The sequence below is a fragment of the Nycticebus coucang genome, chromosome 13, assembly GCF_027406575.1.
Source record: "Nycticebus coucang isolate mNycCou1 chromosome 13, mNycCou1.pri, whole genome shotgun sequence".
Taxonomy (NCBI): domain Eukaryota; kingdom Metazoa; phylum Chordata; class Mammalia; order Primates; family Lorisidae; genus Nycticebus; species Nycticebus coucang.
The window spans coordinates 68,107,176-68,119,392 of NC_069792.1; the positions used below are offsets into that span (position 1 = coordinate 68,107,176).

General features: G+C 34.1%; 1 protein-coding gene across 1 annotated transcript in view; it reads left to right on the top strand.

The window, feature by feature from the left end:
• Positions 1–12,217, top strand: part of ZFPM2 (zinc finger protein, FOG family member 2) — a 479,651-nt gene that overhangs the window by 88,683 nt on the left and 378,751 nt on the right. The gene's annotated exons all lie outside the window — the stretch shown is intronic.

Here is a 12,217-nt window from a genome sequence, read left to right on the forward strand (position 1 = left end):
CCAGCCTAGGGTCTGCAGGAGAGTAACTTAGAGTGCAGACTAAAATGCTGCTTCCTGGGTCCTAGCACAGAACTGCCAAATCTGTGATAGCAGAGCTGAGAAGGCTGCAGTTTTGTCAAACCTTCAGCACAAGCCTAACATACACTAAAGTTGATCTTCTTTGTAGACTAGAGGGTAAGACCAGGACAAAGTAGGGAATGACAAAACCAATGGTAGGCACTGTAATTGCTCTCTAAGAATGCAGGGGTCCATAGCCATCACATATTCTTTCCACACTCCTTGGAAGCTTGAACCAAATGTTGGCTCAACTCGAAGGCAGAATGTTGGAATGAGGAAGATGGTGTGGTTTGATGCTAGGTAACAGATGAATATTTTCTACCTTTGTGTAGTCAGAAAGCATAGGGTAACAGTGGGGGGTTGGGAATCAGATGGAATGCTTTAGTTAACAGTGAATGGAATTCATTAATTGATTTAATTTTTTGTATTTGCTGGTAAAATATATTGCTTATATTTTTCCAAACCAAGAGGAAGATACTTTAAGTGCATAAAAACAGGAGATTGGGAGATCAATGCATAATTTTCTAAACAATAGCAGAAACATAGTATCTGAACTAGAAAAAGATTATTAACACACACAAATCAACATATTTTGATTCATGCTCTATGTACCTTACAGGCTTTAGGTAGTAAGGGTCAAAGAGCAAAATCAAATTACAACAGTGGATGACAATAAAATTAACATAAGCAAACCAAAAAAAAAGCACACATTAATGTTTAATGCAATTTTTATTTGAAATCAAGAAAACGTTTACTTCTAGATTTATTCAAGTTAGATATATTTATCTGTTTTTGGTAGTTTTGAAATTATGAATTTAACAACAATGTGAATTAAGTGTTTGTAAAGGTACAAAGTCCCTTGTAATTATTGTCAGTGTTCTGAAAATGAAAAAATTCTTGATAACATCGAATTTTCTGGAATTTGCTACCTTGAAGAAAGGAATGTGCATGTCTTTGGTTCAAGTGAGAGAGGGTGATTGGGGTTGAGGGGCTGCTGATGAGAATATTTCTAGGATTTCATTAAAGAGAGCCTATTCAATCATCATGGAAATAAGAACTTTACAATTTGCCACCTTTGATAGATTCAGGAAATGTGTTTTTACTCTTAGAGTTTAAAGGAGAAAATAAAATTCTGTGTAACTGGAAAAGAAACTACTAAGCCTGGTTCCCCCCCACATCCCCATATGAGGCCATATAGACGCTTACATGGGGAGAGCATAGGTGTGTGTCTCATGGGGAGGCTGGTGCGGAGTTTATGATGGCAGGATTGGAGTACTGCCGGCTGCCAGAGCAGAGTTCATTTATGTGAGCTCTCCCCCTTTTGGCTTACCCTATAACTTCTGCTTGTAAAGATGCTTGCTTTTATTCCATTGCAGGCTTTGTTGCCAAAGGCAGAGGATATTTTCTTTTTAAGAGCGCCCTTCGATGCTTCCTCCAGGTTGTGCTTGCTGGAGCAGTGTGGGTGAGCTGGCTTTGTTATCACTGACACCCTACCTGCTCTTCTAATTCTCCAGAGAGTAAGTGTGCTTAAAAATATAGCTGTATCGAGTGCCTCTGTGTCTTTAGACCCTCTTTTAATGTGCTAGTATAAAGTAAAAGTCTTTTTGAAGAAATGTTTTATAGGGAAGTGCTTTCGGGGGCCTCTGGAGATGTTCACAAGCACTGAATCGAGGTACCTTTATGGCAGTTTAATGACAACACAGAACGCTCGTAATAAAGTGCCGCGCTGATATGTATCCCAAGGCGGGTTATAATTAGAGAGGATTGAACATGTTAATTTTGTTCTCACCTCCACTCACACGGCCCCCTTCATCTTGTGAGGGTTTTGCAATTCAAGATCTGTTGGAGGATTTTTTCATTCCCTAAAGATGAAAGAGATCTGTCTGAATGGAAATTTGGAAAATGACACATCCACCTGTGAAATGAGGCCGATTCTTATAAAGTTTGTATTCCAACCCGTGTGCAGGGTCTATAACAATGCTTTGTTTTGTGCGAGGACTTTTGATCTGCCTATGCAAAGAATATGCGTACAGGACCGTACAGGCTTAAAGAGAATATTCATCATTATTTACTGAGTCAAACCCAAACAGAGGGCCAAGTTGGCAGGCTTCCAGGAGCAGGAGGACACACCTATTTGTGAAAAATGGAACAGATTTCTGTAGCTGCCCTCACCTTGACTGTTTGGTTCAAAGTGTGGTGCTAGGACATGTAGTTGTTTGAGCCGCGTACGTGGGTTAACAATGAAGGTTGGTCATGATGCTGCTCCCTTGAATCCCACAGACCACACTTGGTTTGTGCCCCTGCCTGATTATAATAAAGGAGTAAAGGCAGACATGATGAGTGTGGAATATGTGTGATCTGGCCTGGACCTGTCCCCTCGGACTGGTTGCATTTATTGATTGATTAGCCAGCTTCGTGTGGCTGGGCAGAGTACCCTTGCTCATATCCCGTGAGTCCTCAAAAGAAGAGGATGAGAACACTGGCTGCTCTTAAAGTCCTGGTATTCAAGAGACCTAGCAGACCATATTTTAAAAGAAAAAAAAAAAATGGAGATGCTATCTCAACTTTCTTTCCATACTGTAGTCAGACAGTCGGGGATTCTTTAATAAAACAACATTCTCCACAAGTGTTTGCATCTTATTATTTGACAGGTATGGAGAAGTAACATTTGGGATCATCCTAGAGGTCTATTCTATCCCAGAATCATCTGAAAGAATGTTATTTGAGCATTTTCTGGACTCTTTGACATTTTGGGGGAGAACGACTATCTTGCCGTTTAGCAGGAGTTGTCCAGGTGAAAGTAATTTGATCACAGATTATTAGAGGCAGGGCACAAAGCATCTACTTATAATTAAGGCATGGAGCAATGAAAAGTGAAAGTGAAAATTATGGTACTGTTTCTATTCAATGACAGTACTATCATAAATATGATTTATATTGTCACAAAGTAACTTCGGCATGGCGTTTTTATTCCCGCACTTGTTCTCAAATTTGAGCATAGATCAGGATCACCCACACGGTTTGTTAAAATACAGATTTATAGTCCCACCAGCATAGTTTCTGAAACCTGTAGATCTAGGGCAGAGGGTTTGATAATTAATTTGCATTCTAACAAGCTCCTAGGTTATGGTAATGTTGCTGGTTCTGGAACCGTAGTTGGAGATCCATGCTTTACTGATCTACTACTTGTAATCAGCCAATGAAGTCAGAAATCATTTTAAAAGCAGTTATTTCATTACATTTTTTGGAATGTTTCATCAATAATTAATTGCAAAGGTAAAGAATCATTTTATTAGGGCAGAATCAGAAAGGGTGTTATTACAATGGAGGCTAAAAAAGAGAACTTGATCTGTTTGAGTTCTGGATTACATTCAAATTTTATTAGTTAAGAAGTAAAAAAAATCTGTACATACAGCAACCGAAACCTGATGTAATTTTTTGTTGTTGATTTTTTTCTTTAATTAAATGATTCTTTCCCTATATCTATGTGGTGAGTGGATATTTTCCCTTTATTTTCTGCATGTAGCCTTATTGTTGCATCTGAGACAAAGAAATGCATGCTGGGTCTTTTTAAGGGTCAGCCTTAATTCATCTTTGCCTTATAAGACTATTTTAAAAAGTGGTTATTACCAAAGCCATTTGTTTAATATGCATTGTCTGCTATTTCTGTTGTGGATTAAAAACAAAAATAACTTGTAAATTGTCTTTGACTTGTTCTAGGAAGAGAAAGAAATAAAAATTTATTCTGGAGTTAAAAGATTATTTGCCCCATTTTTTTCTGTTCTTTTACATGTTCTAAAAATAACTTTCAAAAATCACTTCTCTTTTACTTGCACGTATTTAACTTTGTTATGTAACCATATAAGGTATTATCAACTAGCTATTTGATATAAATATGTTTAGTGGTTTTTCAGAATTTAGTTTGTTATATAATAATAGGAGCTATATTTTGATGGAGGTTTCAAAAATTTTTAAGAAAATACATGTATGTTTCTTGTACAAGTCTATAAAGTTATATATTTTGATTAATTCATTTAATAAATATTTATCAGCAACATTTTATCTATAAAGTGTTCTATGGATAGCTTAAAATCCTTTCTTTTTTTACTCATAAGTGCTTTTAAAAATCCACTGCCTTGCATTCATATTCTGAATGTTTTTGTTTTGATAGCAGTGCTTATTTTGGAGGAAAAAAAATCCTGCTTGTCTAATTCAATATCTTTAAGCAGTCTTCTGGCAGGCTGAGAGAGTTTTGAATAACTAGGAAAGGACCCTGGATTTTGACATTGTCAAGTGGAATAAACAAATAATTTAAAACTATGTGTCTAGAATTAAAAACAAAATTGGCCAGTATTGTCTGTCCTTGATTTGATCTCCAGCTTTATTACAATTACATTCAACTGAAAAATTCTTATTTGAGTGAATGTTAAGTGGCACAGCTAAATGCAAAGTATCATAGGTGCTGCTTCTATTTGCAAATGTGGGTAAATGAGAATTATAACAGAGGAAATAAGAAAAATGCATATGGGAAGACTTTTCTGCCCTTCATCTTTGTTAAAACAGTTTTTGTTTGTTTCGATCAATCGGATACCTGTGAACTTAAAGTTTGTCTTCTTAGCTGGATTATTCATTGCCTTTGGGCTGAGGTTACTGCTTTTTTGTATATTGCTATTATCTTGGTGCCTAACACAGTGCCTACCACTTTTAGCACCCTGATAAATAATTGTTAAGTGAACAAAGAATGAATGAACAAATAAATAAATACATGAAAAAGAGAGCTAACTAATATACAATGCCTTTCATCTTTTGTACATATTTCCAGATTTCCTTTTCTGTTTTTGAAATGAATTATAATCATATAAAATATATCCTTTTAGTAAAGAACATACTTTCATATTTTTTCTTGATAGGGTTACCATCTTCAGTAAACTCAGATAGCTTTATGGGGCTCTGGACTGAGACCTGATTACAAAATATCTGAATTTCAATGCCATCTCTGTCACGAAGTTCCTGGGTCAATGCACAAGGCATTCACTAATGAACTGAATTTTCTCAATGCCTGAGTTACTTCCTGAGAGTAAATTAGTCATTAGAGATTCTAGTTCAAATTTGTCTGTATTTCTTCCCCTGACTTTATTTTTCCTGTGATATCAGAGTTTAATCTACTAGGTAAGATTAGTGGCTGTTTTTAAGGTTTGCTTAGATTCTAAGCAAAATTGTTATTTTCCTGTTAACATCATTCAGTTAATTTGAACGTTCCCAAAACAAGCTATTTCAGAGAAAAACATTTAAATAAATTAAATGGTTTTCATGTTTATATGCAAAAACTGTGAATACTGTCATTTATAAAAATGGCCAAAGAGTTTGTGGCAAAGAATATTACTCTGTTTTTTTTTTATAAGATTAAAGAATATATTTCCCCCCCTAAAGAAACAATTTGAATAAGACCTGACCTAATCTTCTTCATTTTACAATGGTGTATGGTCAGATTGAACCTTCCATTAAAAATTCTCTAATATCTTCTTTTTTGCATTAACATTTCAAAACTCAATTTAAATATTCACAGATCACGTTTTTAATAAAGTTAACGAAATTCAGGTAATTTCCTTCAACTTTCTTGATTGAAGGACAGCAGTTGGTACAGATATAAAAAGATGTACAGCTATGAGCAAAAGCCCAAAATCAATTATATATAAGAAATAACATAACACATGGAAAGAAATTAATCAAAAAGGAGAATTTCTACTATATGATTCTCTAGTCTGCTACCTGCAGGCAACAAATGTAAATGAAAAAAAATCAACATTCTTCTGGCAGATAAGAGAAAAATTAATAAAAATGTTTCCTTCCTACTAGATCCCCTGATGCAACTATTGTTAAAAGTGAGTGACTGCAGGAAGAACTTAGTCGTTTAAAATACTAATTTTTTTAGACTACAGAAACAAGATTTTATTCTTGCTGTTAAGCTCAATTACATGAGTTAGTATGGATTTTCACTGTCCAAAAAACATCCTTCTTCTCTGCCCCTTCTCATTAAATGGCTCTGTGGGATATGCATGGGACAAATGTAATAGGACCTGAGTGAGAAGCATTTTGAGGTGTGCCTGCAGGGTAATGGTTCCTAAGACAGTGTGTGTGTAGCTGCCGAAAACTCTCAGAGGAACTCCTGAAAGCTACAAAATATACCTCAGATGAAATTAGTAAAAACATGTTAGTACTTTAAACCTAGAAATGTTCTTACTCCATACTGAAGAGGGGAACATTTTTTTGGGGGATACAGCTATTTCATTTAGAGTTGGGTTATGGGTTTTTTGTTTTTTTTCCTACTTCTAATTGAATAAAGAGGGCGTATATGGAGAGAACATAGGGCTTTATATTTTGTATTTTATAAATGTTATCCTACATTTAGCAGAGATGTGAGGCAGGAATGCAGAATCTTAGGCAGGAAGACATCCAGTTTAAATATCAGTCTCCTCCTTCATGTCCCTCACGTGTAGAAATTGTAACATAAGCTTAGAATGAGAAGTTCTATTTTAACCCCTTTTCCCTATCAATGAAAGTAGCATATATTTATATAGAGTATTGATAGATCTGAGTATTTACACATTAAACATGATCTGGAATTTGTTTACCCTTAATTTGTATTTTTGTATTTGCATTTTGAAAGGCATCATCATTTGACAGTTGTGGTTCAATTATACTGTAATAATTTAAGCCTGGTATGTGTATATATCTATAAATATGGGTTCCTCAATTGTGAGATTTGGAGGTTTTATTGTTTTATGTACATTAGAGGGCTTTATCTGACTTCCCATTCCTTTGTCTGAGTGGATCCTTTTGAAAAGTCTTCAAAGAGCACAAAACAGGAGCTGGCAACTTGGGGAGAGCAACATCATTTCCATTCTGATTAATTCATTAAGATTTTCATAAATTTATTCTATTGGGCTATATTATTTGTTCTGTACACAAGCAAAATGATACAAAGTTTGTGCTGAAAGTTTTAGTTTTTATTTTTAATAATGCTATCTGATAATAAAAGTGATCCAAAATGGCATAAATCGAAAAGCATTCAAATAAAAATGTTTGGAAATATTTGTATTTTTAGAGGAAACTCACCTAGCATAATTTCTGAGCACACTGTGATGGATTATTGTAATTATTGGGAATGATAATATTTTAATGTGCCTTTCTTCCCACCTGTCAGTTGCAATCAAGGCTGCCCGGTATTCTGAAACAATCCCATTTTGCTAGGTGGCTAGTCTTGTGCAGCTTCTAGAATGCTTAGAATATTAATTCATGGAGAGAAGATTGAATGCTCTCTATGTCCCATTATGACAGAGTGTCTTGTTTTAATAAAAAGGCATGCAATACCAAACTAAATTAATGTATAGTAAGTTAAAGCCAATAAATGTTTAAGAGAAAGGACCTCTTTGGGGGAATAGTGCACCAGAACCCTAGCATTTGGCAAATTTCTTTTCCCTGTTTGTACGTGATAATGTGTATTAATTTTGCGGAATTTAATTTCTTTCTTGGATGCCTCTTTTTCTGAAGTGCTTTGAATTTATCTGAACGAAGACAATCTGACGTTTAGGTGAGGGATGTTCTGTTTATAGTTGGCTGCCAACATAGAAAGTTATTATCAAGACAACATGTACTGAAAGACATGTGTTTGATCTAACATTTACTGTGTTGGGTGTATCATTTCTTGTATTTCCTCATTGTACTGCTTAATTTCATCTTCTTTCCTTCTTTTGTGTTTTTTTCTCAAATATTCTTTTTTTTTTTTTAATTAGTATTAGATCATAGCTGTGTACATTAATGCAATCACGGGCCACCATGCACTGGTTTTATAAACAGTTCGACACATTTTCATCACACTGGTTAACATAGCCTTCCTGGAATTTTCTTAGTTATTGTGTTAAGACAATCATATTCTGCATTCACTAAGTTTAACATGTACCCTTGTAAGATGCACCGCAGGTGTAATCCCACCAATCACTCTCCCTCTGCCCAACCTTATTCTTATTCTCTCCCTTCCCCATATTCTTAGGTTATAACTGGGTTATAGTTGGTGTGGATGTGGAGAAAAGGGATCACTTCTACACTGCTGGTGGGAATGAAAATTAATACATTCCTTTTGGAAGGATGTTTGGAGACCACTTAGAGATCTAAAAATAGATCTGCCATTCAATCCTATAATTCCTCTACTAGGTATATACCCAGAAGACCCAAAATCAAATATTCTTTGTCACCTTCTAGCTCTTATTCCCGTGGCTATAGATGCATTTCAGGAATTTCTTTGATTCTCTGAAATTATAGCAACAATTTTTTCATAAGTTAATTAACCTGGGAGAGTCAGTGTTCCTCTCCCTGCCTCGTAACCATGTCAATCCATGTAAATCACTTCATTCATCGATTATATTACTCATGCATGGGGCAGAACTCCTTAACCTGGAACATCCATTAGTCCTTTACAAATTCAAGTGCATTGGAACAACCACCAAATGAAAGATCCTCCCATATTCCCACCTCAGGCCCCACCTGCAGCTGTTGGTGCTGGCTAAATGAAAAGCTTCATTGTGTGTTGGGCTGATGCAGTGTCGTAGGGCATGGTGAATCCACACAGCCCTTCTTATCTTTCCTCAGCTTCTTTTCCCCAGGGCAAAGGTACCTACGGCCAATTGGAGTGGTTCCTGAGTACACGATTGTCCCTTTTCTCTTGAAAGGGAAGTACTACTTTGCACCCACCTGAATTTCCTAGTCTTCTTCCTTATCTCTCCAGTATAAATTATGAATTAACAGCATCATGGGCCTGACATAGAGCACGAGTGTATTCATGGCTTTCTGATGTACCATTCATGATTAGTGTTTTTAAATGTGGTAAATATTTATATTTATAAACATTGAGACCATTAATTCTGGTGAGTATGTTTGAATATCTGTAAATCAGAAGCAATTGAAGAGCTGAAATTTAGATTTCCTCACACTTGCCTGCCAAGTGGCCTCAATCAGAAGTAATTTTCTCCATGAGGGCACAGGGAGCTCAGTCGTGAGTTTTCCTGAGGAGATATTATTATTTGTGTCAAATTATGTGTGGTGATTTTTCTGAAGTGGACTTCTGTGCCCACTAATCCATACACAGGAGGTTCCGTCATTCCCTCCTCCATTGATGCTATTAATTGTACTTGTGCTTTAAGTGTCTCTGACCCTTTTAAAATGTTACTTTATGGCCACCTATTATCTGTGAGGCTTTCCTGTTAAAGAAACATGCAATATAGAGAGTGGAGTGAGATCTGATCTTAAACCATAAATACTATGCATTTTAAGAGAAACCTGTTTCCCAGAGCCTGATTTGATGGCCTGGCTAAAGGAATGGTTAGTAATTTCACATTTTAAAGTGTAGTAGATTTTAGACATCTAACACTTGCTTTGGGAGAAATACAAATTCATCATTCAATCACTTTCCCGTGGCCTGGTCTATATATTGGCAATAAGACCTTGTATATTTTAAACAAAGGAGCTGACAAATTTTTTAACCTTTTACTTGAATTTTTGTAGTTTATTTTTGTAAATAGGCGCTTCTCAGTTACATGCTTGGAATTGCACCGTGACAAGCAACACATAAAATAAGAGAAGCCTTGGCAGGTACAATAGTATACTATCAATTAAGGGCTTATTACAAACTTTGATAAAGAAAATATTATGTTTATATATAGCACACATGTATGTATATATGTGTAGGTATATATGTGTGTATTTAAATATGTATATGTGTGGTTACCATAACATAGTTTGACTAGAGGCATATACCAATGCTTCTTTCACATTTTCACATGAGTTTGTCTATGTAATTTCCAATTCAACTATTAATTTGAATTTCATATCATACTAGTGGAGCTAATGTAAATCATAGAGTGTTTTAACTAATTATTCAATTACATCTTATCCTTCATAAATCCTCTTTTAAAAATGTTAGCGTTAGCTTATATGCTCAGTGTTTCATGTTTAAAAGGAAACATTTGTAATACTGTTGATTTTATATTAGTAATATACGCATATTCTCTTTATTCTATACAGTATAGGCCTTTATAATTTCAGAGCATTCTGGTATAAAAGAGCTTCATTTTTTATAGTTTTCATATTTTATGTATGAATTACATAAAATATTTATTTACAATTGAGCTTTGTTTTTTAGCAAAACTCAGGAGTATATGTTATAAAAAGTTTATAATTCAAAAAGAATATATATTGTTATTTATATTATAACTGATATTAAAGTTGATACTTTATAGTTTGATTTGATGTGGATATAAATTATGGAAATATTAGGAATTAATTACTTTATTTTTGGTTAATCTACACTAAAATCTTCCTGATTTTTTGGGAGAGGTCTAATATTGTAGTTGACTTTAAGTAATTTGAGAGGAGCAAGGAAAAAAACTGTCAATTTTTGAGGATTAGATTTTTAAGCATCTATAAATAAATAATCATGTTAATATGAGTAAACCATTTTCTAAGGTAATGATTTATATTATAGTTTTACTTTTGGAGGAATGTATTTATAATTACTAAAAATGGGTTACACAATAGTATGTTATATTAATAAAAGATATTTAAAAATTCGAGTTTTTCACATCAACTTTTTCACCTACTAACCTATAACCTTATTGTAGTTAACTAACCTCCTAAGCTTTACTACTCAGACCTACAAAATAAAAATACTAATAATTTCCATACCTACATTACAGAGTTATTTTAAAGATCATGTAAGAAAGTGCTTTGGAACTCCTGTGTGAAACACAAATCAGATAGCTTCACATATTTTCTTTGCTCAAACGTGTATTGAGTATTTTTAAAAATTTAAAATGAGGAAAATATTTTACTATATTTCTTATTAGACTTAACACTAACAATTAGCCTTGTCTCCTGAAATTATCAGATAAATGTTTTAAGAATTACAATATTTAACATTATTACTAATTTTCAAATTAGTCTCATGCTCTGTTTCGTGACATCAAAATTGTGAAAGATTATAAATTTTAAACTTAAATTGTTAATAAGAGGTATAAAATCTAATATAAGATCCATGACTTTTAAATGTGATTTGTGCAAAAAACAGAACCCGTTTTTTTTTTGTTTTTTTTTTTAACTCTCTACCTTGCATCCAAGGACAGTATAATAAAACACAAATATGACCAGAGGGTTTGGAATTAAGGCATCTTAATGAACGTTTGTTCTTTTTACTATATGTTGGAAAGACAAATTTTTGAAAAAGCAAAGAGATTCTGTCATTGGATGTCCCTAATTTAACCCCATGCAAATATGTCAGATAAATTCAGCCCTTTAAAAACTTGCTTTTTGAGAAAACACGTTTTCCACCATGCCACATATATGTTCTCCTATTTATTTCTCTCTCTCTCTGTGTATATATGTATAAATTGTAATAAATGCACTATTTTAAATTATTTGTAAAATTTCTCCTTAGGTCTCCCAAATTTTCTAGCACATTTCTAAAAGGCAACAGAGAGAGAGAGAGAGGCTGCCTAAACCTTGAAGTATTGAGCTTGTCCAGTAAGACTACCACCATCAGTGACAATTAGTACAAATTACCATAACGGTGTTCTTTGGATAAAATGCCACATTAATTCTTTAGGAGCAAATGCGGGCTTCTACCTAGTAAAAGGAGTTGGATACTTTGATTCTTTAGAGTCCGTCAGAAATTCACAATCAGCCCAGCGGTAACCCTGCGTAGTCCACTTCAGATCAGTCTGAACAACTACAGCCCTCCCTTTCCTTTCAATAAAATAGGTCCATTAATGTAGTGCACCTCACTCTCATTCTCTCTAAGGGAGTTGTATTTTTATTACTGAAAAAGTATCACATAAATACAAATTACATTTTTTCATTAGAAAACCACTTTTCATTTCAGAAAAAATTCAATTAATTATGAATAGGGTTATGCTTTCATCGGGAAGAGAAATATGTAATTTTTCTTCAAGCCTCAAACACATATAATGAAATCTTTTCTCAGAATCCACTCTTAAGATGGATTTTTAAAAGTATAGACTTTATTAAAATCTCAGTTCAATTAAAATGCATTCAATTACTTTAAATCTTTATTAAAATCTCAGGTAAAATTGTACAACAGTGTAAAAGAGAC